The sequence below is a fragment of the Excalfactoria chinensis genome, chromosome Z (assembly GCF_039878825.1).
Source record: "Excalfactoria chinensis isolate bCotChi1 chromosome Z, bCotChi1.hap2, whole genome shotgun sequence".
In the NCBI taxonomy this organism is placed as follows: Eukaryota; Metazoa; Chordata; class Aves; order Galliformes; family Phasianidae; genus Excalfactoria; species Excalfactoria chinensis.
Genome location: NC_092857.1, coordinates 67576724 through 67604382, shown reverse-complemented (window position 1 = coordinate 67604382; position 27659 = coordinate 67576724). Strand labels below are relative to the sequence as shown.

General features: G+C 41.9%; 1 protein-coding gene across 3 annotated transcripts in view; it reads right to left on the bottom strand.

Moving 5' to 3' along the window:
- Positions 1 to 25803, bottom strand: part of PLPPR1 (phospholipid phosphatase related 1) — a 111033-nt gene extending 85230 nt beyond the window's left edge. Inside the window, exon 1 of one of the 3 annotated variants that reach the window (XM_072360357.1) lies at positions 25459 to 25803. The gene's annotated coding sequence lies outside the window, so the exon portion shown is untranslated. Of the gene's footprint in view, positions 1 to 25140; positions 25373 to 25458 lie in introns of those variants that run through there. The other 2 variants (XM_072360359.1, XM_072360358.1) reach the window with 2 other exon arrangements.
- Positions 25804 to 27659: the final 1856 nt, after the last annotated feature.

Sequence of the window (27659 nt, the reverse complement as noted above, 5' to 3'; positions counted from 1 at the left end):
TTGGCAACAGTGCTTCTCTTTCACAGAGCCTGCTCTGATATAAAATTCCAGCAAATCTTTACTTTCTGACAAACAGTGGAAAATATGCAATAAATACAGTTACTGGGAAAACAACAACGAAAACCTGAAAATAGAACATCATTTAAAATCTGTACTTACTTTAGGGGAAAATATGAATTTTTTAACAAATGGAGATTTCTTGTATTCATTCATCTGAGAATGAATGTGCTATCTAGCATTCTACTCCATGCATTCTTATCACTGACTTGCTTTTGACAGTCATAATTAAACAGATATCAGTAAATAGTGTTTTGTGCACATTACATTACAGAAATAAAGACATAAGATCTTTCATCTTAATGACACTCATCATCTTAAATTCCAGCAATAAACTTCAGATGAGGTTTTTAGTCAACCAAATGACAAAAAATATCCTAATACCTTGAAGCAACTATCTTTATTTATTGTCACAGTTACCACCCTTCCTTCCTTCAGAGGATACAGAAGGTGCTAAAACCAAGGTAGTGTTTGTCTGCTAAACAGAGTAGCAGAAAAAAAACAAACACATTTTGACTCCTAGCAGCTATGCTTTCAGTCACGTCACCACTATAGGAACCACCATACAAAATGATTAGATGCAGTTGAGTCCATGAGGCCGTGTGAGTGTTCTAGAAAATTCAGTTATGCGTGCCTACATGCCTAATGAATCGCTCCTAGATATGGCCAGAAGCTGCCCTCCTATCACATCCTGCCTATAAAGGGATGAAAAGGGTGACCAGATTCACAAACACCCCAGGACAGATTAACGTAAAACAATACACAGATGTCCACAAACAGGCATCAATTTCAATGAGGATCTACATGTTGCAGTCAGCCTTTGACTGTCATGGGAATTCAACTGCTGCAAGTAGGTGAAACATATCCCAGAAAGTCAGAAAGTGGTTTCTGCTGGTCCTTTACATCTCCTTTTTAAGTTTTAAGCCACTATGTTTAGAAAAGTCATTTCTAAGTGGAAGTTTCAGAAAAACAAATCTCTTTTTTCCTATCAGTTAAGCGATTGCATTTAGAACACAAACAAAGGTCTTTTTCAGGACTGAAACAGACCCTGACATTTTGGAAAGGATGCCACTGATTGTACAGGTCACTACACAACAGATATTTCCTGAGTCTGCTGAACTCAGCTGGAAAACTCTCCATCACAACAGTTCTGTATTCAGTACCAAAAAGTCACTGCATTAAGATATTCCCTAAGTAGAAAACACATGTAACCTCCTGAGATTGTACTTGATTTAGCCATCAGCCACATCCAGTGAGATCCTAAATGAACATTTCCAGAAAAGAACTGCTACTGGCAATTTTGAGCTTCCTAGAAATTTCTCTTTCTCACAGTGCAAGAAACTCAGAATCGCTTGCAAAATGCGAAAGTTAGCAATTTAAAAATAATCTTTTTAAATATTCTACATCTGGAACCCACACTTCCCAGCTTCATTACAGGGCTTCTGCCTCAGGTATGAGATAACATTAAAGATTCATTGCTTGAAATAAATATAACCCTTAGCCACACATCTGAGTTACAAAGAGGTGATGATGAGCTCCTGTATAAAAATGTGTACACCAAGTAAATTTTGCCATTATTCCTGTAATGATTTTCTCACTTCTAGACAAGTTAGGATGGAAGATATTTTTGAAACTGTAAGCTGCACTGAAAGTCGAAAAGGCTTGAAAATATTATGAGTAAGCACTTTGCTTTATGTAATAGCAGTTCCAAAAACAATCTGTCAGTCTGAGATACGAGTTTCATTTGTATTCATTTTTGAAATACCCACAGAAGTTTCTACATAGCATGGTATCTTCATACAACTTCTGTGTTCCATTTCCCATCTCTGCTAGAAGATTATTCATGTCAAACCCTGATTCTCCTTCCCTCTCATCAACACGGCAGAGAGGGCTGGGATTCGCAAATATTCATGCATGAGATAAAAAAATACTTGCCAAAAGGATGAAATGCATCCTGGTGGGCCAGTAAACTTGTATTTTTATAATGCTCTGGAAAGAAAATCACACCTTTTGTAAAACAGAAAGACACAGAATTCTTGAAATAGTCAATTTTTCAGGTTCAGAAGTTCAGAATCATGTTTTTAATCACAGAGACATTTTTGTCCCTTGCATCCCTACACGTGACCAACTAAAATAAACCATGAAAAAAAAACAACTTATATGATGCTGATCAAGAAGGTTTCAGATTTAATATAACAGGATTCTTGTCAGCTCCACTGGAAGCTGTTTGTTTCCATAAGCAGACAGACAGCATGTGTGAGCTTTCCAGAGAGAAGTGTCATCTCCCTGAACGAAAAAAAAAGAGTGAAATTTGCTAAGCATCACACTCTTCAGATTTGCATTTCCCCTTATAATACAAAGAGGCAACGTATGTAGAAAACCAGCTACACTTCCCAAAGGAACATGAGTAATCTATCAGCTGTACACATTTGACGTTTGATGAAGAAGCTCTTCAGTGCATTTACCACTCCCTCTCATCACTCTCAAGGCCTCTGTTTTCATTTAGTTTGGCATTCCATGGAAGCAGTTGAACATTTTCTCTAACATGGTGAATTAAAAACACACACCACTAATGAACATAACCAAGTACCTCCTCATTTACACCTCTTTTTGATGCTTTCCAGCAGTAGCAGCCTCTGTTAGATACTGCCAGCAGTCAAATCCTCCTATCTTTGAAGGACACCTGCTGAAGCTAAGGAAGCAAGATGAACACAATAGGCCTTGGCCTCTGCAGGAAGAGGTCAATATTCTGAGAATCAACACTCCTATGCACTCCTACAAGGCCTACTAATTCCCTCTATCCGGGACGTGAGACTGGGACACTGGTGAAGCAGTGGATGCCCCATTCCTAGAGGTGTTCAAAACCAGTATGAATGGGGTCCTGAGCAACCTGATCTGGTGTGTGACACCACTGCCCACAGCAGGAAGGCTGGAACTAGGTGACCTTCAAGGTCTTTTTCAACATAAGCCACTCTGTGATTGTACAGAAACATAGCATCTGGCACTACACTGACAGGTGACTTCATGCAAGTCACTTAAATCTCTAAGCCCCCATCTTGCTATTTTCTATAATTCAGTGTTTATAACTCTAAAGAAACTTGTGTAAGAAACTGTTTAAGCTAGATACTACACTGTTGTCCCTCAAATCAAAAAGGAAAGCATATTAGGACAGCCAGGCTGCAGCAGCTCAACTCTCATCAAGATAAGCAAAGCACAGCAATGCATTTTTTTGTGGCATACAAAGTCTCACCAAACTTGTTTCTTTCTTGACTACAGACTTTGTAGGGGGCAATAAGATGTATTTTTTTCCCCAAGTTATATTATTTAAAATGTCAACAGTGTTATTGGACAATATAAGGCTTCTTGTGATCTGAGGTTACAAGGCTAAAAAAGAACACCAAAAACCAATGCAGCACACATTCTCTTCAGCACATGACTCTAGGTTGCAGGTGGATTTTTTTGTTTGCTTGTTTAAATACACAGACTGCCTTCTTTCTCAAAATCACCTTCAGGACAAGGGAAGGGAAGAAGGGAATGGAAGGATCATGACATCCTGAATAAAAATGGACCTCGCAGGAAATTTTTATGAACTCGCTAATGAAATAAGATATTTAAATCACTTTGAATTCCTTTTCTTTGACCATCATTTATTAGCCCTGGCCCTAACTTCACTCTACAAGCTCTCAACTTGTTCAACTTGCCTTCCTTGTTCCTCAGAGGCAGCTCCTTGCAGCCTATCCACACTCTAACACAGGGGGCAACTACCTCAGCCCTTCTACCTTGCCTATCCCTTCTTAAAACCTTACAGGCCTGAGTGGTGGCCTCTGCCCATTTTTCAGGGCATTTGCAAGCTAAAAGCCTCTTCTGCCACCAGAAATATTAGTTGCTGTTGATCTTTTGCTTCTGTTCTTTTAACAGCAAGAGGAGATGCTCTCATACTCAAGGTTAAAGCCCTGTGCCTTCCTCAGCTGCAGCAACTAAACCCTTTAAAGAATGAGAAAACATTAAGTCCACATCCTCATTAGTATTTCTTAACATAGAGCAAAAGGTTTCCCACAGAACCTTTTAGCTGTGATTAATGCTGTGAAGACATTGGTGGGTAAAGCCTGGCCAGGAGAAAAAGCACAGAACATTTTTCATGGATGTCACCTCCAATCCTAAGTTACATTTGCTTCAGCTATTTCCTTGTCTCTCCCTACTGATGTAGCAATCTCTAATGAATTTAAGCCTAGCAAAAAAAGACTTGTTTTTCTTTTCTGAGCTAAGTACACAGAAATTGTATCCAACTCGGAAATTCCATGGGCTGAAATGGTTGGAGGTGAAAGAATATTATGAAGAAGTACTGTATGTGTGCCATTACAGAGCAGTGTGGTACCGCTTTTTGGATGCCTGACTACATTACATGAATGTGGTCTAATTAACAATCCTAGACCACCAAAAAAGTGAAGCTTCAGGTGGAAATTGTTTTCCAGATATCAGTTTTTAAAGAATAGAGTGCTTTCAAAAGAAGGCAAGGAAAAATTATTTTCCTAGAAACCATTAAACAACAACAAAAAATAGATTCACTTTAAAAAGACTGATTTTTTACTTTCGAACAATCCTATAATACCCATAAGGTTTCATCCAAGAAAACTCGAAACAAACAAACCAAATAAAAACAACTTGCAAATAGCATTCTCCCTCCCATTACAGCAAAGCCAGTGTGTTGCTAATGTGCTTTCTGGAGGCCAGAAGCAGAGATAAAATAATACAGAAGAGTAGCATTGGTAGGAACAAACTGATAGGGGGAACAGCCAGCAGAAGGAGTTGTAGAACTCTTACCTCATGTAGGTGATGGGCATCTTATTACCAGGATAGCAGAAAATGATCAGCCTGTGCAAGTGTCCATCAGTGGCACTCTGGGCTGATTAGACTGCTAACCTTCTCTTATTTTGCAACTACTTTGCTGTTCTACATACCTTACACTACTTAATAGTCTGATTTCTTTTTAAAGCCATCACTGCTGTATTCATGTGTTTCTGTTAGGAAGGTAAAATTAAGTAAATTCCTTTTGAGCTTTTTTCACTGTGCAATATCTGGCAGATATTAGAAGCACCCCTAAGAAGTCTCCACACATAAAATCAGGAACCTCATCTTCCTAGCTGTCCATGGAACATGAAGATACTCTTCATTTTGTTCACGATTCTTTGCAAGCTAAGGGAGCAGAAGCAGATCCTATTCCATAGACCAGAATGCATGAAGATAGCTCTCAACTACCACTGAGGGACTAGGGCACCAGTGACTTAACAAGGTCAGAGATGGAGTTAGGTCCTAATGCTTCTGACATTGTGATGTTTTGATTCCCACACTTGTCCTTCTCTCCCTGCAGACAGATGCAAGGTACTACAGCCTGTGATTGCCTTTCTGTTCAGCTAAGCCAAGAAGAGACATGTGAATGATGGAACAGGAGGGCACTCAAGGAACAGCCTTCTGCTTAGTGAACTGTTTAACTGGCCTCTGTACAGTATCAAAGATCTGTCTGCACACAGCTGGAAGAGGAAGGACAGCATATGCTATCTCGGTACAACGCAAATCACCAGAGCTTGTAGCTTTCTCTTTTTACACATCTCAGTTTCTTCACAACTAGGAATATAGTCTTAGGAGAACCTTAAATATGGAGTTAAAGGAAACTACAGTAGGGGAAAAGCACCCTGCTGCTTACATATATTTTATGTTATCTTTTGATAAATCCATGCAGTCAAGAGCCACAGCACGTGCATGGAAACCTGTGGGAGTTTATGTGTGCTGGACATCAACAGATTAACATGATGTGTCACGGGTTTTTAAAAATTCAGTATATTTTGTCAAAAGCATAATGTGGAATACATACTGTAGATGAAATTCAGCCCAGCTGTGAACGACATGTGCCTACAATCCAGACAATATAAAACAAATTTCAGCAGCACAGCTCTGGAACAGAGACCATAAAATAGCTGGATCTGAAAACAATACAGTTCAGTGGACCTATTGAGTGTAGTGGGTGGTTAGAAAGAGTAGAAGGGACAACAGCTCACCTCTTGGCTGTGGTCCATACAAATGAGGTACTCATTCAGCAACAAGCAACAGTTACTGTTTACACCCACACCACTCCTTTACTAACTACTAGAGATGGCTGAACGCTGAGGAGCAGCTTGCATAAAGTCACTGTGCACATAAAACAAGTGCACTTCTACATGATGCTTTTACAAAAGCCATGTTCGAGTGAAAGATTTCATTATTATCTATATACTTACAAGTTATTTCCATGCTGCTTATCTGTCTTGCTCAGAAAAACACAGAAACTTCCAAAGCAATTACCAAAATGAACAGGCTCTTCAAGAAATAAGATAGAAAAGCACTGATTAAATCAAGCAGTAATTCCTTGGAGACTGATGAGAAACTGGATAGTAAGTAATTTACTCCACGCCACGAGCATTCCTTGTAAATCCCTCCCATCAAAATACTATCACATCTGCTTTCTTCTTCACAAAACTGGTATGGCCAAACACAGCTCTTGCATCCTCAGGGCTGTGCTCTCTGCTGGTGAAAATGGTAGAGCTTCAATTAAGTTCCTGACTGAGGTATGAGCCTTCATTAATTAACTGAAAGCTTCTGAGACCACATCAGGGAGCAAAAGCAGTTACGTGTCCTTTTATCACAGATGCAGCGAACTACCAGTTTTTCTATTTGCTAGCTTGCAAAGCAACATCAGTGTCATGAAACCTGACAAAAAAGAGAAGTGTTTGTTTTAAAATTAACCAAGCATAACGGATCAGTCAGCAAAGGTCTAACAGAGTCCAAGGAGAGAAAAATTATAAGTCAAATGGTGGTCTCTGGTATCCAGTTGTGTAACCACTGTCAAACAAGGACGTTAGCCAGAAATGGCATTCAGACAACCTGTGAGCGCTGCTGCACCCTGCTGCTGATTGCTCACGTCATGATAAAGCATGTTACAACACTCGTGGGTGACTGCTGTCAGTGCTTGCTGCACTTTTGGGCTATTGCTTTCTGCCTGTGAGTTTCTGAGGTCTAATTCTTAATTCTCATGTTTCATAACTTCTGCTCAGCTTTTACCCAGCTGGTGGGTTCCCATTCCTGTAAAAACCTCCTTTTCTCTGTTTTTTATAGCCTGAGGCTGTTCCGTGTGGTGCCTTCAGTGCAGATGAGAGTCATTCTCACAGCACCCCCCTGCTGCAAGAGGAGCTGTGCAAGGGATTTGGAGACACGGCTGCACTGCATTTTCACCTCAGATCACACACTGCATAGAATCATATCACAGAATGGCTTGGGTAGGAAGAGACCTCAAAGATCACCTAATTCCAGCCTTCTGCCATGAGCAGGGTTGCCAACCACCACATCAAGCACATTATTCTGTTCTTGGAGGCTCTCTTTCATGTCACTTGCTGCTGAAAGGTTGAGCAAATCAGAAAAGGAGAAAAAGTTATTCTCTTCATGTGGGACAATATTCATCCACACTTACTGAGAGCAACTGCCCTGAGACATGGATTCATCCAGTTTTGCTAGGAGTGAGAATACATGCAGTTATCTTTCCCTCCCCCCCCAAAAATGTAACAAAAATGCTTTTGAATCCACCATAGTGAGAAGTGAGACAATCTTCTGAAAGTTTCCTTCCAAGTGGGCTCCTTCAGTTCTATATTCAAAGCAAGGAGCTGTTTCTGTGTCTTCCAGTGCTCTTACAAGTTTTTTCATAGGCTGGCTAATGACTGTGTTCCATTCTGGGCATTTTCTTCATGTGCACAGACTTGAATGACCAATTAAAATGCTGCCTTTCCTTAAGGTAGCCCATGTTCAGAGCAGCATCAGGCAGTGATATTCCGTCTCCCAGACAAAAGCTCCCACCACCATCGTAAGTGGGTGCTCAACCCAACAGCAGTGCCAGAAAAGAGACTAGTGACAGAGATCACTCCTCATCATTATCATTTCTCTAGGGAAATGTAACTACCCTGGCTGCATGGCTTTGTGCAGAGCAGCCACACAGCCAGCTGCAGGTACTGCTGTCTGTACATCAGCTACCCCAGCACCATCTGTCCTCACACATCTTCCCGAATCAGGTTTGAGGTACTTCCTTGGTGGAAAGCTGCCAAAACCCTCAAGTGTCTGGGTAAATATTCTTATAATTTTGAGCCATACTATTCTAAGAGGCTGCTTCCACTTGAACTAGCTGGTTGGAAGGTGGGGCGAAGCAGCAGGCTTTGTCTCTCAGGAGACGTGGGACAGTGTATGAAAAGGAATGAAACACTGCAGCATTAAGAAGAAGAAAGGGGGGAGGAGTGATTAAAGACACCTATATATATACACACATATAATATACTCATGTATATGAAAGAGAACTAAAAGAGGAAAGGTTTAGAATGGATAGAAAAACAAAGTTGTTTTTTTTTTATGATATGAGCAGCGAGGCACTGGTACAGGTTGCCCAGTGAGCTTGTGGATGCTCTGTCTCTGGGGACTCCCAAGGCTCTGAGCACTTGATCTAGATGTAGATGTCCCTGCTTGTTGGAGGGGAGTTGTACTAGAATCACAGAATCACCAAGGTTGGAAAAGACCTACAAGATCATCCAGTCCAGCCATCCACCCATCACCAATAGTTCTCACTAAACCATGTCCCTCAACACAACGTCCAAACATTCCTTGAACACCTCCAGGGTTGGTGACTCCATCACCTACCTGTGCAGCCCATTCCACCAGCTGACCACTCTTTCAGACAAGAAGTATATAGATGGCCTTTAAAGGTCCCTACCAACTCAGACAATTCTATTATTCTATGTTAATCTTTCTCTGTTGCATGCTGTGCATACAGGACCACACAGGAACTTAAAGTGTAACTTAGGCACAGACTTCTGAAAACTTGGATTTCTAAAAAAAAACAGTATTTTCACCTCTAAACTTCTGTCTGGCTGCAGTAGTATTTCCTGAGAAACGTTTTTAGGGGCAGTGAAATGCAGGAAGAAGCACTGCTGGTCTCCAAGCTGCTCATCACAGACAGACAGCTGTGCAACATCAGAACAGTCATCTGATGCCACTTCCCCTGCTTTGGTTTCACAGGGAAGCCAAAGGTACCCAGGCTTTGCTTTGACTGACTCCTATAGAGATCACTCCACTGTGATTGGTGAAATACAAAAGTTTCACAGTGTGAATGGTTGCTCTGGAGATAACCTTTGCTAACACTCTAAATGACACACAATGCAAATAAATTTATATGGTGAAACAAGCACAGAAAAGGTTAGTTTTACTGTCCTTTCAGAAGAATCAAAGGAAAGGGGTGGTAAGAAAGAGCAGTACGAGGGTTGAAAGTGAGGTTGCAACAAAAATGAAACAAATCTCATGGCACAGACAAGTGAAATCCATTAGAGAAAGCAAAGGTCTGCATTCCACTCTTCTTTACAAGACTTCAAATAGATTACACAGATGCAGGTGTCAGTAGAGCATGGCCCTCTGAGACCAGCTGGGCTTGCATGCAGCTGTGGTTGCAGAAGGTAGGTCTTGATTGGCAGAAGAAAGCATAGAGCTAGCTCTCGTGGGGCCACCAGAGAAAGGTCAAAGAGCAGGCATACAGAATAAAAGGAGGAAGCATCCTCATAAGGAATAGCAGAGATGCTGAAAAAAGTTGAGCGTCAAGTTATTCTACCATCTTTTATACAAAGGCCACAGACCCTGAAAAGGACAAGCAATTTAACTGCCACTGGCTAATAGCAGTGAAGTATCTGTTCACGTGAAGAGCAGAATGATAATCAAGTCCTCTGATATAACAGCCTCATGGTAAAAAGAGGAAATATGCTACTTATAAACATACTCCTGTGTTAGGGGAAATCTGTCAGAGAAAACTGTAGAATATAGCAAATCATCAAATTTCATGTAATGCCAATTATTTTCTAAACTCTCAAAGTCTTACCCTTCTTCCTTTTCATCAAGCACAGAAAGCAACTATACTTCAGTTTAATGCAGTGGGTTTTAAAGTGGATTAAAGGATCCTTGAGTTGGCTATTTATTGTTTTTTTTCATATTGACCATGGGAATTGCCCTTTCCTCAAAACCCATTTTTCAAAACCACTTTAAAAAGGAGTATATCTTCTTTTAAATGAAAAGAGACAGTGGTTGACCTTGAAAATCTTTTTTCCCTAAGTTTTTGAAAAGGAAAACATCTATAATTGGCATATCTCATTAAAAAACTTAGCTACGCTATCATAGTAATAAGTAGTTAGCGAAGTGAGACTAACATTTTAATTAAGTCCTTTTCATTTCTAGGCTAATTTTCATTGTATTATGAGAACATTTTAGGGTTACAGAAGCCTGTCCTATGCTCAAAGTCATTCTAAAAACACTGTTCTCAGTTACATTACTGCTGCTTTTGCTTAGAGCATTATAAAATGTTTATTTACTTAATCCAGCCTCTCCCCTTATGTCTATGTCTAGTTAAAATTGATCATCTGTAGTAACTCATGTTAAGGTCCTGGCTTCTTAAAACTCAGAGACCACATTAGGGTTGACCTTCCCATGTACCCTCTTCAGGATGATGCTTCTTAGACAGAGAGTTATTGGAAACTGTAGTAGCTTGGACATTTGATCTGTGCTCATTCAGCAGCAGATAAGCTGTGATTGTAACCACAGACACTGGAGCTGGTACAAAGGAATCAGAGCAGTCACATATCATGCTCAACATCCCACCTGACAGTGGCAGCCTCCAGGTGCTCAGCAGGTGGTAGCAGACTGCAAGGTAATCAACCAACCCACAGCTTGTTTCTAGTCCCTGGACACTTGTGACCTAAATGCATCATAGCATCCATCCTTTCCACTTCTGTCAAGCTATTTTATGTCTCACCCATTTCCTTTCTGGCCAAATCACCTAGATGTGAAACTTCCTAAAGAAGTCTGTCAGTGTTGGAAGTTCCTCAATGGCAGACTAAACATTTGAGCAAGCTCCAGGTCTTTCAGGTGTCAGAGAAGCTAATTTGATTTGACTGTTCTCTAGTTAGGAAGAAATACAATGCTAGCAAAATAGAGTGGAAGGTGACAGAAAAACAAACAAACAAACAAACAGATGAGCATATACCAAGGGCTAAGACTAACTAAGCAGCTCAACTAAAATCTGTCTGGAAAAGAAATAGCTTAATAAATCAGTGTTTATTTCATCCTGAGAGGAAGTGAAGTGCAGTGGTTCTTGGATAGGTAGAGGACTGTGACAAAAAGGTAAGGAATAACTTGTTCTTAATTCTCACAGGTCTTTTGTGAAATCCAGAGCCAAGAAAGGAGACTGCAGAACTGTTGGAATTGAGTCCACAGGAGAGGCATGAAGATGACCAGAGGGCTGGAGCACCTCCCCTATGAAGACAGGCTGGGAGAGCTGGGCTTGTTCAGCTTGGAGAAGGTTTGCCATTAAGTTCAAGAGCATCAAAGATCTTTCACATTCTGTGAAAAAGGTTGCAACAGGAGGAAGAAAGGTGGTATGAGAAATCCCTTGCAGCACAGCACGTCCAAAAATAAAAAATAAAAAAAAAAAAAAAGAAGAAAAAGAGCATCAAAAAGTCTAGCATTTGTCTTGAAACATGGGCACCCAAAGATTTAAGTTCACAATTTATTTTTGTCTTTTGTTTCACGTTAGGTCTGTAAGAATGACCAAGACTGAGACTTGGCTAGCAGGATAAAGATTTGGGATAAATTGAAGAAAATTAAATTAACGCAGCAATTAGAAAAAGACTGAATACCTGCATTACTCACTGCTTTACTTAAGTAAAACAGAAATGAAAGAAAAACTCAAGTACCATTCTGATTCGCTTAATTTCACACAGTGATGTGTAGTGCGTAGAGCTAGGCTGCCTGCTTAGGTTTATAATTCACTTCCACATGACACAGGCTATTCTCTTCCATAAACCCCTGTAACCTCACTGGCTGTAACAAATTCAGCTGTCATCAAAGGATCAGTACCACAAACTTTCCCTTCCTGTCCAGGTGGAAAGAAACGGGGAAAGAATGTATATTTCTCTGGAAGATCCCTGTCCAGTTCAGATGCTTTTTCACAAGATGCAGACATGCATTATTGTGTATAAAAGACAAGGAAAACAAACTCCTTTCCTGATTGCTGAGTAGGTCAAACTAGGTGCATGTTCCAAAAGTAAAAGCAGACAACAGGAGAGCTAAGAGGGCTCTGCTTTATAGGTCTGTAAGGGTAAATAAAGGTCTGCATTAACATAGATATGTTAAAATAGAACCAAAGGTGGAGACTCCACCTTCACATCAGCCTGGAAGATATAAAGAAAACAGGAATGCAATAAAGGGTCATTCCTATAACATCTTTTAATGTCTCTTGATGCTCATAGAATCACTACCACTTATACCACTTATATTCATGCAGATATTTTTCCACTTCTCCTATGTTACAGCACCTGCCTTTTGCCATCCCACTGAAAGTCCAGCTTTATCTTCAGTAACCCACATTTGTCATATACATGCAGGTTGTGCATATATCACGTGAAGTTTTGTGTGACTTTCAAGATAACAGCTATACTTTCCCAGAACCCCAGAGTTTGTTAGCAAGCTGTCAACTGCTTGGCTGTTCAGCTACTGTTTAAAGCAAACTGATAAACAGAGTAAGAACCATTTCTGCTACATTAAGTCTGAGGGAGAGAGGAGTTCAGAAAATTAGTTTCTAATTCTCATCTGTCATTCACCTGAACTGAAATATTTCAGTTACCTCTTGCACTCCACAATTCATCAGCAAAACCTTCCAGCAGAAGAATTCTTTGTCAGCATAAATCATTTTTTAAAGTACCATCCTTGAATCACTGATGGTTTGACTGAAACTTGGAGTCTCACACTGAGACTGCTCAGTCTTAAAACAAACTCCATGTTACGATTACTATCCAGAATGCCCTAACCAAGTCTCGCACATAATCCCAGTTTACTCTCCTGATTCAGTTACTGAAGAAACCTCAGTTTCCTCCTGCTAACATCGTTATTACATGGAGATAAGGTCAAAACTGTAAGACAAAGGAACAAATGAAGATTGAGATGATCAGTAAATCAAGGAAGGCCAACTGGGTATTCAAACAAGGCTGGGAAGCAACAAATTCCTCAGGAAACCAACCTGAAAAGGACCTGACCTGCCATTTAGGCTGCTGAAGGCTCTACCACTGAATATGTAGATGTAAAAAAACCCCAGAACAGCTGCACGACTCAGAAAGTCACACAAAACCAGTCACTCAAAGCAGAAAATGCTGGCAAGTAAGGCATGACTTGTTGTAAATACAGGGTACATAAAGTGTTGTTGAGGATGATGAACACCACTGAATCCCGAAGTGGACACTTTACACTGAGTGCATGGCCACATGTAGAAGTGAGAGGCTTTTTCCGTTATGACAGCGTGGGGGAGCTGACAAATGACTAAGCACATGAAATGCCCCAGGCTGATGCCTAGGAAGATGAAGGCATCCCTACCTACTATCACCCTCTTTTTGCCCACAGAACCACTCAGTGCCAAACAAAACACATTTAAGTGTTGACATCACCTCCACCAAGGCAAAGACTGCAAAGTGTTCTTTTCTGTCCTGTGATTTTAAGAGTTTTACTTGAAACGCACGTTGTGTTCTCTCTAACTAACATACAATTTTCTACCTGACTCACCTCTCCTTCGCAAAACAGTGTAGATTTTATTATTCTGTTTCTTCTGTTGAATACTTCAAAGTAAACAAATACTTTTTCCTCTTTTCTTTGTTATCTGAAGTATTGACTGGCTTCTGCTGCATATTACGGATCTAAATGAAATTTTACAAGCATTAACGCTTACTATTCTGCTTAGTATTTTTTCTATTGCCTGTCTTCATCTACTACCCATGTCACTGTAAGAAGCAAATCTAATCTCCATGTACCCCAAGGTGAAATTTAGCATGAGACCTGTGAAACAGGATTTGGAGCTGAGCAGTGGTTTTGCTAGTTCTCTGAATCAGGGCAGACTTCCTGGGATCAGGAAATACTGTAGTCTCAAGAGGAATTTAGAAGCCAGACAAATATGAAAAGTTGTCTCTGCTCAACAAATCTGTCTATTTATTTTTATTATATTTTTATTTTTATTTTTATTTTTTTCCTGTTGTTCTTTGCTTTTGACAACTGCTATTTCCAAAGCATTTTTGTCTTTGGAACTTATGTTACTTGCACTTACAAGTGTATTTTCCTGCCCAGTAAAAGGACTAATGCAGCCAAACATGAACTTTTTTGATGTCTCTGGTGCAAGAGTTTAGAGCTGGGAAGCCATTTCACTGAGTTATTCAGCTAAGAACTCCATGAATAACTTTGGATCAGATAAAGTCATCTCTAAAAACTGTGAGATACATCCATCAAACCAAGTCACTGACAGGAACAGAAACAGTCTCGACTGTACAAGTGAATCCAAAGAAGAAATACCTCTGAAGATAAATGAAGCCTTATCATTATATGGGGAAGAAAACATTAATAATATAAGGATGTGTTATGAAGACATTTTTTGCCCAAGATGATATAACTGAGGAAGATAAAAATTATTTGTTAGCCAAAGTAAGTTCTGCTAAGCAAGTCAAGACTTACAGAAAAATAGTCTTTCCTAAAATACTAGTTAAGTAGATATTTCCAGTATCAGAAAATAGCTTCTTAAAATATGTAAAATAATATTAACAATAATTGCAAATTTAGTCAGAAATTCCCTTCCTGATAATGGTAAACTGCAGTGAACAGTGGAAAACTTCTGTCATGGAGGGCACTGACATGGCAGATGAATATGCTGCCAGAAATAAAGCAACAATCAACTCCCTCACTTAGCACAGTCACCTCCAAGAAAGTGACCCACACACAGTTCCACAGTGTAAGTTAATGATGGTCTCTGCCCTTATGGTAACCAGGACATAGTGAGTAGTACAAATTTCAACGTCATATCCTGAAGGAACAATATACTCCAGGAGTTCTCCTGATTCCAGACTACAAGGAAGGATAATAATACACACCCCTAAGATAACTTCTTCTAACCTGAGATATAATGATATAATACAGCGTATATCAAGTATTAAGACTACTGACATTAATCTCTTTAAAATAACATCAGTTATTTGATAATAGTCATGATTATTATTATTTATTTCTTTTTCTGTGTAGATGAAATATTTATAGGGCTAAAGTCATTGAAGGACAAACTCGTTCTTGAAATGGATTACTTGATATTCTAAGAGCTTTGTTTTCCCTTTGAACACCATAGTGGTGTTGAACCAAAGACATGAGCATTAGGCTGGATTAAGGACTACAGAGTTATCGTAGATCATTATACACCAGAAAATATAGACTGTCATGCCAGGAAATGCAGATCAATCAGTATTGAAAAAGTGTCAGGAAGTTAACATTTATCGTTTCCTCAATCTATATCTTCATATTTAGAGATGAAAGCCAGCAGAAGCACAAATAAGGTCAGTGATATTCAACCGTTATTTGCATTTTTATGTAGAACCCCCTTTTATTACTCTTTGTTTAGCTAGACATTTCTTTATAAAAGTTGCTTATTTATGACTCTGGTGGTAGTAGGAAGCAAGGCCTGATGTTATGCCTGAGCAGCAACATTGTTACAGGCTTAGGAAAAATAAAAAACTTCTCAGTCTTTCAGTTGAAGACTCCTCACACCGAGGCGAGACAAAATTGGTTTTGGTTCCTCTTTCCCCTGTCACTCCTGGGAAACACAAATAATATTAAATAGATTCAGTCCATCCTATTTATACGACTGGTACTTTGTGGAACACCAGGTGCCTGCCTTCCCTTCACATAAGAGACCTGCAAAGTCTGAAGGAACGAACAATGAAGCTGAAAATCAGCCAGTGGATGGACAGAAGAATATAGTTTCGGTCAACAATGCCACCAGCATTTGGTTTCAAAGTTGAACTCCTTCTTGCTAACTTGTTTATATGTTTATTTTACGGATAGGGACTACATGCTGCAAAGAGACAGCACAAAGCAAACAGAATGTTTCGTTCTATCAAAAAAGACACTACATTTTCTTCATGTCAGTAAGAAAAACAGCTTGTGCTTTTGGTCAGCCCAAAACAATTCCCTCCATGGTTTCCTGCTCCCTTACATTACCTCTTATGTTTAACATACAGCCACAGACTCAAGAAAATCTGTGTAAGAACCTACTTAAACAATACAAATGTATGCCAGGGGAGGTGGTGCAGTTATTATCCCTGGAGGTGTTTCAGAAACGTTTAGACATACTGAGGGATGTGGATTAGTGGGAAATACTGGTGGTAGATGGATGGTTGGGCTGGATGATCATGGAAGTCTTTTCCAGCCCTGGTGATTCAATGATTCTATATAAGTAGAACTGGGGGGAGCTGGGGACCTTCACTGCATCCTTAAATCTCTGTTTGTTAATTCAAGCATCATTTCTTTTTTCTTACTCTGGATACCAAATTCAAAAGTAGTATAATCTCAGCAAACTGAAGACAGTAACACACTTCACTGAAGACATTCTCCACTGAAAGAATGGATGGACTCTCACATGTTCCTTTGGAAATAAACATGTACGTAGTAAAAACAAAAACAAATAATACAAAATACTGCAACTCAAAATGCTTGTTTCTTCTACATTGCAATTTTAAATAAAAAAAAAAGCAAAGTCTTCAAAAAACAGCTGCATATCATTATTTTTTCCTGTGAATGGTACTTCTTCTTATTATTTGGGGTCAAAATTTTTAAATTCTGAGTAATTTTTGGCAGAATTCTCCATGTTCCTGAGTTTTATTTTGCTATGGAAACTGCCTGCATAAGAGAAGCAAAGTAAGAAACCAGCCAGTTCTAGTCAAAATTTCCTCCATTCTCATACAAATCACAGAAGGGAATGATTGACACAGTCTTTGAACAACTTCTCTTGAAATATCTTTTCTTGTTGAACAGACACTAATGTTCTTGCTGAACACCTGTGAATTAGTTATATTCTGCAACTGCCTTGCATAATGTCTTAGCTGATGCACGTTGTATACAGGCCAATTCCAGCACAACTTATGTAGTCTGAACTCTGTGATAGCCTGTAGGCGGGCCAGGTGCTGTTTTGCTTACGTGAACTGCACATCCCCAGGGATGGGGTGGTAGGACACATTAATTTGGACTCTACATTGTCATTTCAGCTTCTGTGTAACATTCAAGTTGAAGATAATCAAACTCCTCATTGCCTTCTTTTTCAGTTGCCTCTGTCCTTATCTAACATATCTGAAAATTTCCAACTTGTTTCTCAGATTCATGGGTTAATGGCTTCAAGTACAGGGCATATACTAGAGCAGAAGTCAACATCACACACGCAATGGCTTCTTTCCATGCTGCAGTGGTGCCTGAAGGAATTATGTACCAATAACTTTCCTCTTGCTTTGGCAGTCTCAGTGTAGCTGTGTGTCTGCTGAGCACAACCCATGACCTACCTCAGTTTTTTCCAAAAACACTACAAAATGTGTCTTTTGTTCCTCTCAAACCACAGCCAGGACACCTCTGTGTGCACACTGGATCTATATTTGGAGTACACAGACCCACGGAGGAAGCAAGCAGTAGGGTCTCAACAAACACCTGTGGAGATTGAAGTATCTTGAGTAGTATTTAATTTTAGTGGTATTTTATTTGCTGAATGGCATTACCTGCTCCTAATAATTGTGGTACGTCTTTCCAAACAACAGTCTGTATTCTCAAGGTAACTGAGACTAATTTGCTTTGTCTAGGTGATGCAAGGACGTTCAAACTGTAAATTTTTGGCTTACATTTGCACAAAGGAGACGTGCAATTCCTCTGACTCACCCTAGCATTAGAAACATATCACTGGAGATTGGTGTCTTCTGACTGACCTTGTTCTGCTGTTAAAAACCACACCAGCTATCACCATTCACAAACTGAACTGCTTTCTATGAGCAGCTTAGATCCCCAAGTACCCCTACTGCAGAGATGATCCACAATCAATTTTTCATAAATCACAGAATCATTTGAGTTGGAAGGGAGCCTTATAGGCATCTAGTCCAACTCCCCTGAAATGAACAGGGACACCTTCAGCTGATCAGCTGCTCAGAGCCTGGTCTAGTTGACCTTGAGTGTTTCCAGGGATGGGGCACCTCTCTGCCTCTCTGGGCAGCCTGTGACAGAGCCTCACCACACTTACTATAAAAAACTTTTTCCTTACTTCTAACCCAAATCTCCCTCTTTATCTGAAACCATTTCCCCATGTTCTATCACAACAGACCTTGTTATAGAGTCTGTTCTCTTCTTTCTTATAGCCACTCTTTGGATACTGAAAGGCTGCTCTCAGTCTCCCTGAAGCCTTCTCTTCTCTGGACTAAACAGCCCCAGCTCTCAGCCAGTCCTCACAGGAGAGGTGTTCCATCCCTTGGGTCATTTTTGTGGCCTCTTCTGAATGTGCTCCTACAGGTCCATGTCTCAATCTTGTACTGAGTATTCTACATGTGGATACAGTACTTATGCCCAGTTCTTTGAAATCTGTTCCACTTTCAGCTTGGCAGGTTACAGACAACAGTTCTGAACCTACTAGGGATTTTGAGCTTCCTGACATATCTCTAAGTCACACTAAAAAGATGTTTATGCTCTCTTCTTCAGGTCACGTGCATTTTCCCTCCTCTGTTGACCACACTTCGGTTGGATGACACCTCCCCACCTCTTCATGAAGAGCAAGGCAGCACCCAGAGTGACCAGAAGGCACGATCCTTACAAAGAATAATCTGGGAGAGTTTTCATTCTGTAAGGGCAGTCGTCCCACAGCCTTGCTTTTTGCAGGCTGGCCTCCCTTGCTTCTCCCAGGTCTGCCTGCTGGAGCTGGTGTGGTGTTTCACGAGAGCAGCCAAAGCCAGTCTGACAGGTAGGAAAGATTTTTAGCATGCAAAAAAATGATTATACAGAAAGACTGCTCTGTGAGTGGGTAAGATTCCAGTGTGAGACTGTGTAAACAGTGCTTCCAACTTCATTTACCCAAATATGGTATGCCATCAGAACAGGGTTATTCTCACAGGAGAGCTTCATTGGTATTACAAGCAAGACCCCAGCACAAAAGAACATGATTTAGGTGCAACAGGGAAAAAAAGACATGGTTTTATGATAACTCTTCATTCTTGCAGCACCTTTCCTTTCTTCCTAAAATGATTCTCACAGGATTCAGCAAACATTCCAGCTGTGTTTCATGAAATATATTTTTCAAGTTTCTAGCTGAGTGTCTCAATCAATTTAAAAACAAGCAGCTAACACAAATTGACTTGCTTTTCTGTTCATGAGTTGTGAACCCTCCCATACACAATGAATGGAAGAAGTAGAAAAATAAGTTACTGTATAAAAGGTACTGGTAATTTCTCAGCAAACAAAGTAAATTATTGCATGTGTGGAAATTAAACGTACTTCTTTTTTTTTCCAGTGAGTATTTCACAAGTGTGGGTGACAGAAGCATGCAGAGGAATATAAATGTGATACAACTGCCTTTTGCAGTATGTGTGTTTCCATCAAAGTTGGATTTTTTCCTCCTCCTCTTCTCTTGATTGATTTGAACTGATGGGCTGTGAAGCAGGATTCTGAGCTCACTGGTGCCTCAACAAAGCAGAAAAGAGAGGCATGAGAAACATCTATGAAAATGTACATTGAAATCTCATGCTCCCATTTGAATTATCCGAGTGTGGCTATTTGGAGGGGAGGGAGACCCTCAGCTTCTCTGGAAGCCCATTAGCACCAACAGACTCCAAGCAGGCATTGAGATTAGCTCAGATGAATCTGCAGGGGACATTAGGCATGAGATCCAGACACGTTTGCTGAGATTTGCACAAAGTCTGTTCTCATAGGAGATTAGGAATAAGGTTTGGTTTTGTAACTGTGCAGAAATCAACTTTAAAACCAGTGCTACATCCTGGAATTGTAATGATGGACTTAGCAGTAGCAGTCTTGCCCATTGTTACCCTATGAATTCTGCAAAGCCTTTGCCATCAGTAATAACAACCATGAAAATTATATTTTGCTCCTCCATACAATCCTTTTCTGAGCAAAGAATCAGCCCTTCGCTTACAGCCCTTCACAGTGCAACAAAGAGAAAAGGAAAATCAAAGGAAGGGAACACTTTAAAGGCTATTTAAACTAGGTTAAAGGAATGGAAGATATGTGATAACATAAACCATGCTATCTTACCATGGATAAAAGTGACACTGTTTCTAAAAGGAAAAGAAGAAACCATACTCCAAATACAAAGGATGTCCAAGTCCATGGGTGACTTAAAACTGTGATCTTGCAGATATAGCTCTGTTGGCTGGCAACAAATGGCATACCTTTAGATTTTTCCTGGTTCTTAGGTCCCCAGAGGACACGTTAAATCAATTATTAGCACGTTTGTGCACGAGGGCCTGCCTTGAAGCTAATTCTAGTTCTGGTTAAGATGTGAGAATAATGCAGCGTGGAACTTTCAGACAAATGGATGAAAACACTGTCCTGCACATATTAGCTGATTCTGCTCCCACTCTGATGCCTGTGGCCACCTCTGTCCAACTAATTATATCCTCAGTCACTCTTGCATGATCTTCAATACAGTCACAAGAATGGCAGCTGCACAAGCCAAACCAGACAGTCCAATGGGATGCCCTGCACTTCACACTAGCAAAGCTCCACAATTTGCAAATGAGGCATGGAAACCCACTGATGAAAGGGGAGGTTACACTGCATTTCAAGAAACACTATGACCCTTAGAAAAGAAAGTGGTAACACAACAAAGATTACCACACAAGTTTGGCTGCCCATTATCCCCCACAAAACTGGAACTGCCCACATGACTGTTCCAGATAACCCAGGGAAAGATAAGCTCAGAGGCCTAAATCTACCTCCTTTATTCAGGGTGTAGCTCAGCCTAGCAGGACAACAGAAAAAGAGAGACTGAGGCAGTGAATGACTGTGAGGAGGTCTCAGAACTAACAGCAAGAAGGGCTGCTCAGTGTGATTTTCATGATGCATAGGTAGGCCGCAGGCTAGCAATCAAGTATGTATTCCAAGAAGGCAGGAATGACTGAACACTGACTCCATATCTAACATCTAATTGAATGATTACTCAAAGTAGCTACGGATTCAATCATCTAAGTTTTTCAGACCTAGTTTATGTCAACCAATAGTCACTGAAAATAACATAACTTTAACAAAAATATTAAATCTTCAGAACCAGAGCACACACAGAGAAGTGCCACTCCGACTAGTCTCTCAGCTACTGCCAAGTGTTTCTGAAAAGCACCACTGAAGAGCAAATTTCATCTTAGATGCACAAGAAATAGCAAACAGAGCCAGAGTAAGTAAGAGTGAAGAATCTGTGAGCAGGCTGCAGTCAACAAACAAGTTGGTGCTTAGATTTATATTAATTCCCCATCCAAATATCACAGCATCATAAAAACATAAAGCCATAGAATGGCTTGGATTGGAAGGCACCTCAGGGATCATCAGGTTCCAACCCCCCTGCTATGTCAAGTAATGGATTGTCTGCCCAGGGCTCCATCCATCCTGGCCCTGAACACCTCCAAGATCAGGGTATCCGCAGCCCCTCTGCATAACCTGTGTCGGCACTTTACCATTCTCTCAGTGAAAAACTTCCCTCAGACATCTAACCTCCTTTAGTTAAAAGCCGTTCTCCCTTGTCCTATCACCACCTAAATGTCTACATATTAAAAGCACCAAAAGCTTTGAGTATTTCTTGGAGCATCAGGTTTGCAGATGTGATGCCTGCAGTCTTGTGATCAGCTTAAAAAAAGTTAAAAAACAAGAATCCACTCAGCAGCCCAAGAAAGCATGACCCACAAGCAGCACAGGGCTACGTCTTTAGAACTCAGTATGACACCAAGCCAGGGTACCAGAAAATACTGGATTTCCTCCAGAATTTTAAAATTCAAAGCATAGGCCATTACAGACCACCAGTCAAACCCAGAATAAACATTACGCAGCACATTCTGGAGTACTAAGCTCTAGGCCGCCAACCAACAGAGCAAAGCTGAATCTGATTAATTCAAGTGGGATTTTCACACAGAAAAGAATGGGCTAAAAAATGAGCAAAGGCTTCAATGAACACACAAACAACAACAACAACAAAAACTTTTAGCATGGCTTGTACTAGCTGAGCAAGGGGCAGCCATTTAAAATGGAAGTGCATAAATGCACATTAGGTATTAAGAACTGGTTTTTCACAATGAAAGTGGTGAGGCACTTGAACAGGTGGTCCAGATAAGCTGTTGATGCCTTATCCTTACATGGGTTCAAAGTCAGGTTGTACAGGGCTTTGTGCAACTTGATCTTGTAAAATAAGTCCCTGGTTGAGGTGTTTGGATTAGATGAACTTTAAAAGGTTATCTCCATCCCAGACCATTCTATGAATCTATGATTTAACCTTTAGTAAATAGGAATGTTTTCACTTCCTAAGAAACAACAGCTTTGATTTCAGTAACTGAAGGCTAGATTGCACAGTCAAATTCAATAGGCTTGTATGAATAGAGGTGCAGAGCCCCGTATCCCAGATGTCGATGGCATAAACTGAGAGAGGGGAGAGGCTGTCATCAAGAACCAAAAAAACCTATTTATTTTGTTTCCCATGGAAAGTGTAATACAAACCTTATTCACTACAGAACTTTAAGCTTTAAAAAAAGTTTAAAGAAAATTTTAAACCGTTTTTAAACCCTTTTTAAAAATTGAACCATACTTGGAATTTTGGTGAGATAACTGCATCAATGTGGCTAAGATTCCATCAGGAATTTCAGCCCCCTGGTAGAATAGTCAACAGCTTTTAGGAAGCTGCTTTTTGGCACATAACTTCAGCCAACATAAACTGTAGAGAACTGACAATTCCACAATTACATCTCACTTGAAACAATATTCACCATGGATACTGAGAAACTGGACAGACATACTTCTTCCCTGCTGCTGTTTTCTACAGAACAGTAAGATACGTGTGACCGTCGAGACTATTACACAATGGAAATATTAGAGCGCCAGGAAGTAGACCAACCTGTTCAACATACTATCCAATGAAGTAACAGTTACATACATGGTTTTCAATTAAAAAATAAAAAATCCCTCAAAAACAAAGAAACAAACAAAAAAAACCCAAAAAACCAAATCTAGACTCCGACCACTGAACAAAAAGAGTGGGAAGAATGGAAGAAAAAAAAAAAAAAAAAAAAAAGGATTTTCTTTCATGATTATTGAGGTTGTCAGAGAAAAGTGAGCTACAACATTAAAATCTAAGTACTACGTTAGACACACCTAGAGGCTTTGTAATTGAGCTGAGGCTATTGCATGCCTAAGTAACCCAGGACACAGCCCTCCACCAGTTCTTTCTCTCCTCTGAACTCTTCAAAAAGAAAAAACACAGTCCTTGGCGTTCATTAACCTATTTCAACACACACAGTGACGACTTCAATCGTGCATCAGCCCATTCTGAAACAAGTTCACAACCAGCACCAAAGAAGTAGCACTAAGTAACATTCAGGATTAATAAAGAAAGAAAGAAAAGAAAAAGAAAAATGTGAGCTTAGCATGCTTTTTTCCATTGTAACTTGCTTTTCACCCCCCAGGGTGGGCACAGGCTGCCATTGAAATATGGTAGGACATTTGGAGAGGAGAGAAAACAAGTAAATTAGGGGAGGTTGTAGAGATGAGTTGTCATGGTTCCCAGTCACTGACAGATACTCAAAAGATGTCACCTTTTCCTTCTTCTCCCCTATGTCAGATCTGCAAACTGTGTTATCCTCATGTGCAATATGTTCACATTTACCTATGGGCAAATGCAAAAAAGGACACTAAAGACTTTTAGAGACTCACTCTTTTTTTATTTTTAGGAAAAAGCTAAATAAGTAAACAAATAAATAAAATCACACATTACAGAAACAAAATGACTTAAAAAAAAAAAGAAAAAGAAAAAGAAAAAAAAAAAAAAAGAGGGACCTTCTCTGGGGTGTCCTTAGATTAAACTGAATCTTTGTATTCATAAGCTGAGGCAGGCAGTCACACAGAGCAGCCTCTGACCCCTTCTGGAGTAACTGCACTGGAAACCTCTTTACCCATCCAAGAACAAGTGCACGTTCTATGAAAGCTGAAGCGCTGTAAATAGCAACTGAATACAGAAAACCAAACAAAGGTAACCCTTTCTTGTGCCCAGGTATAAACACAAGCAGAAATCTGAGCAGAGAGCCATGAACCACTCCTTTTCCTCACCCTACCCACATCATTTCCAGCAAGGACAATGCACTCTGAAGTCCCTGTCCTGCCCCAGATGCCTCCAGATGCCCAATCCCAGCAAGCCCACGAGAACCGTTATGTACAGGACCAGTGTTACTGCCCTGACCCAAGCATTCCTTAAGAACTCACAAGGAGGGACAGGGAGAATTGAATAACCTCAGGCATCAGCTAGCAAATTGCATCTCTCTACCTGCAAGCTTTAAGTAACAGCTGACCACAATGCCAACGTCTTTTTCTTTATAGACCTCTTAGATTTTCTAATATGTGCAAAAAGTCTCGGGACCAGGCTTCCCAAAGCATCCAACACTAGCAGCGACGTTGCATGTAGTGATATTCTCTGATATGCCTCTGTTCTGCAGTCGTTTTCCCGCATGTAACGTATCCATAATGCACTACTGCAGCAAGCAGTTTCATTCCAAACTACCAAACAAACAACTCCGTAGCGCTGCGAGAGAACGTGAGAGGAGAGCACGGCAGGGGAATAGAGTAGCAGAAAGATGGTGTCCGCCTTCCCTTACGCCGGTCTCTCAGTGAGCTGATGGCAGCCAGCACCGCTCCATCCCCACTCCCACAGGCAGGATAACCAACACGCGTTGACTACAGCCGTAGTAAAACCATGCCGGTGGGCTGCAATGGCAGCCAGGTGCACAGCCCCGCGTGGGTCAGGAGGAGAGGACGGGGGTCCCCTCATGGGGAGGGCGCGCCCGTATCCCCGTGGCAGGGGCGGGGGATAACTCCGCGACCTCCTCTCGTAAGGGTACCTCTCGATAAATGCCATCGCGTCGCTCCGGTGCCGCTTTCTCCGAGCAGCACTCTGCTCACCCGAAGTGCGCTGCACCTCCTCCTCCATTCGCCATGTGGAGAGCAGCGAGCCGGCCCCACACAGCTTTCCCAGCTCGCCCGAGCAACCCGGCCCCGCTGCCTTCAGTGATTTCCATGGTCGTTACAGGTGTAGAACACAAATCTGCAGCCGCCCGCACCTGAGCCCCTTTCGGAGCGGAGAACCACGCCGCGGAGCATCCTCACCCTCCGCCTCCCGCCGCCCCAATGCCCCCGCGGGACGCGCCGGTCGCGCCCCTCTCCCTACCCCCACTCGCGGGACGCGGCCCCGGCCCCTCGCGGCCCCCCGGCCCCGCTCACCCCGAGCTGCGGCCCCGCTACGGGCGGCGGTCTCCATGCGGGCGGGCGGGCAGCGCCCGCAAGCCGGGCATCATGGTCCGCCCTCCCTCCTCCTCTGCGCCGGTGGAGAGGGGCGGGGGGGACGGGGTTGTCTTCCCTTTTTTTTTTTTTTTTTTTCTTTTTAAATTATTTATTTTTTCTTTTTCCTTCCTTCACTCTCTCCCTCCCCCCCCCACCCTTTTTTTTTTTCCCTTTTTCTTTTCTGTTTCTCTCTCTCTCTCTTTTTTTTTTTTTTTTTTTTTTTTTTAGGGTGACAGGAGGATAATTGTCGCAGCTCCTTCCCCTATCGCCCGCTTCTCCTCCTCTGTTTCTCCGTGCGCTGGAGCCGCGTTCCAGCCCCCCGCCCCGGCTGCGGAGCGGAGGGAGGGGAAAGGGGCCGGAGACGGGAACAGGGAGGGGCGGACGGAGGGGAGGGAGCGCGGAGGTTCCCGGGCTCCCCGCAGCCGGCGGTGCCCCAGGACACCCCCTTTGTGCCAGAGCCGCTCTTCGCCGGGGTTTCCCCGGTCCCACGCACCTCCGATGTGTGTGTTTGTGTATGTGTGTGTGTGTGTGTGTGGGGGGGGGGGGGGGGGTTTCTGGGGGGTGGGTGGGTTAAACACCCCTCACCCTGGGGAAGCATTTTGCTGCCGCTAATTCAGAAGCTGCCCCTGTTCTTCTGTTTCTCTCCCCGCGCCGGTTGTGGACGGCTGACAGTGTCCGCATCCAGCACGGTGGGCTGCCCCTCCCACGAATGAGAGCGGGGAAGGAAAAGAATGAGCAGAGAAGCGAAGCAAAGGCGCAGAGGGATGAGATGGGAGCGAGCTGTAGCAGTGCGGCTGTCCGTAAGCTGCGGGAGGTGGGATGAGAGAGGGGTGCTCCGGGTGAGGCGGCCCTCCGCCTGAAGCAAGGCAAGCTGATGGCAGGGAGGGGAATCAAGGCACTGCGTCAGCTGCTGTCTTCCCCCAGCAGCAGCCACTACCCCCGAACGGAGCCGCCGCACGCCCTTACACGGAGTGTGCGCTGCCCTGTGCGACTGAGCAGCTCCCGTTGAACATAAGCTGCTGGGCCAGGCTGAACTTGTGGCACCCGACATAACCTTTTCTCAACAACCTATTGCTTGTGAGACTGGGTGAGAACACAGAGCACTGTGTTAAACTACAGTTTGACTCGCAGCCACAGAGGTGTTATTGTCAGTGAAAATGTTACAAACTATGAACATTTTAGCCAAATTTTGGATATTCAAGGTAAAGACAAGGTGACCCAGAAGTTATCCTATTGAAAACAAATGCAGAGTCCTGGCTTCCCACAGCTGCATGAAGTTCTGGCAGTGTGGTTTAACAGCAAAATGGAATATATGTGTATATATCATTCACATGCTAAAGTAAATCAAGAAAATAAAATATGCGTCCGTGGAGTCACGGAGTCAAAGAGTTGCCAGGGTAGCTGCAAAAGTGCTTACCAGCTCTTCTTTCTCCCCCCACTTTGCAGTCAGAGAGCACAGTGTTATGGGACAGTGACTTCCCAAGGCCCCCAGTGACCCCAGGCTGTGCCTGACCTGCTTGCACCATAAGCTGCTGGAGGGGCACAAGAAGTGTACAGCATGGAGGTACTCATCCAGGCCTGAGATGTGTCTGCTGCAATGCAGGCGAAAGTGTATCTGTGTATCTACAGGCTTTTTCCCTTGTAAGAGGTCAGAAGAGCAGATGGTGAGAGGTATCCCTGTGTGCTGGAGCAGTGTGATAGCATGGGATACATTCATGTGGTCATAGCCAAATACTGCTCCACCAAATTTCAGTCAACTTGAAGAATGACTGCTTGAAAAAGAATGAGAAAATTTCCAATCTGCAGTTTCAGCTTAATGTTCTCTTTCACATCTCTCCATAAGAGCAATGGCATCTAATGTGCTTGTCTGTATGAGGGAGGACTCAGAGGGAGACCTGAACATCAACACCACTTTCAGCTGTTTTCCCACCCTGTACCATCAGCAAGCCTGGTGGAAGCAACACAGGGTTTGTTTTCTCTCCTGCTATTTGTTCCCGTGTGTTTCTGACCTTCTTTTCCATTCAGGAGAGATCAGCAGGGCATGAGGCTTTCTTCCTGGTGTGGGTGTTGTGTGGCTTGTGTAGAGCTACGGCAGCAGCAATAATGGCTATTTTTAGCCTAAAGTAGGCCAGGCAGTTCCA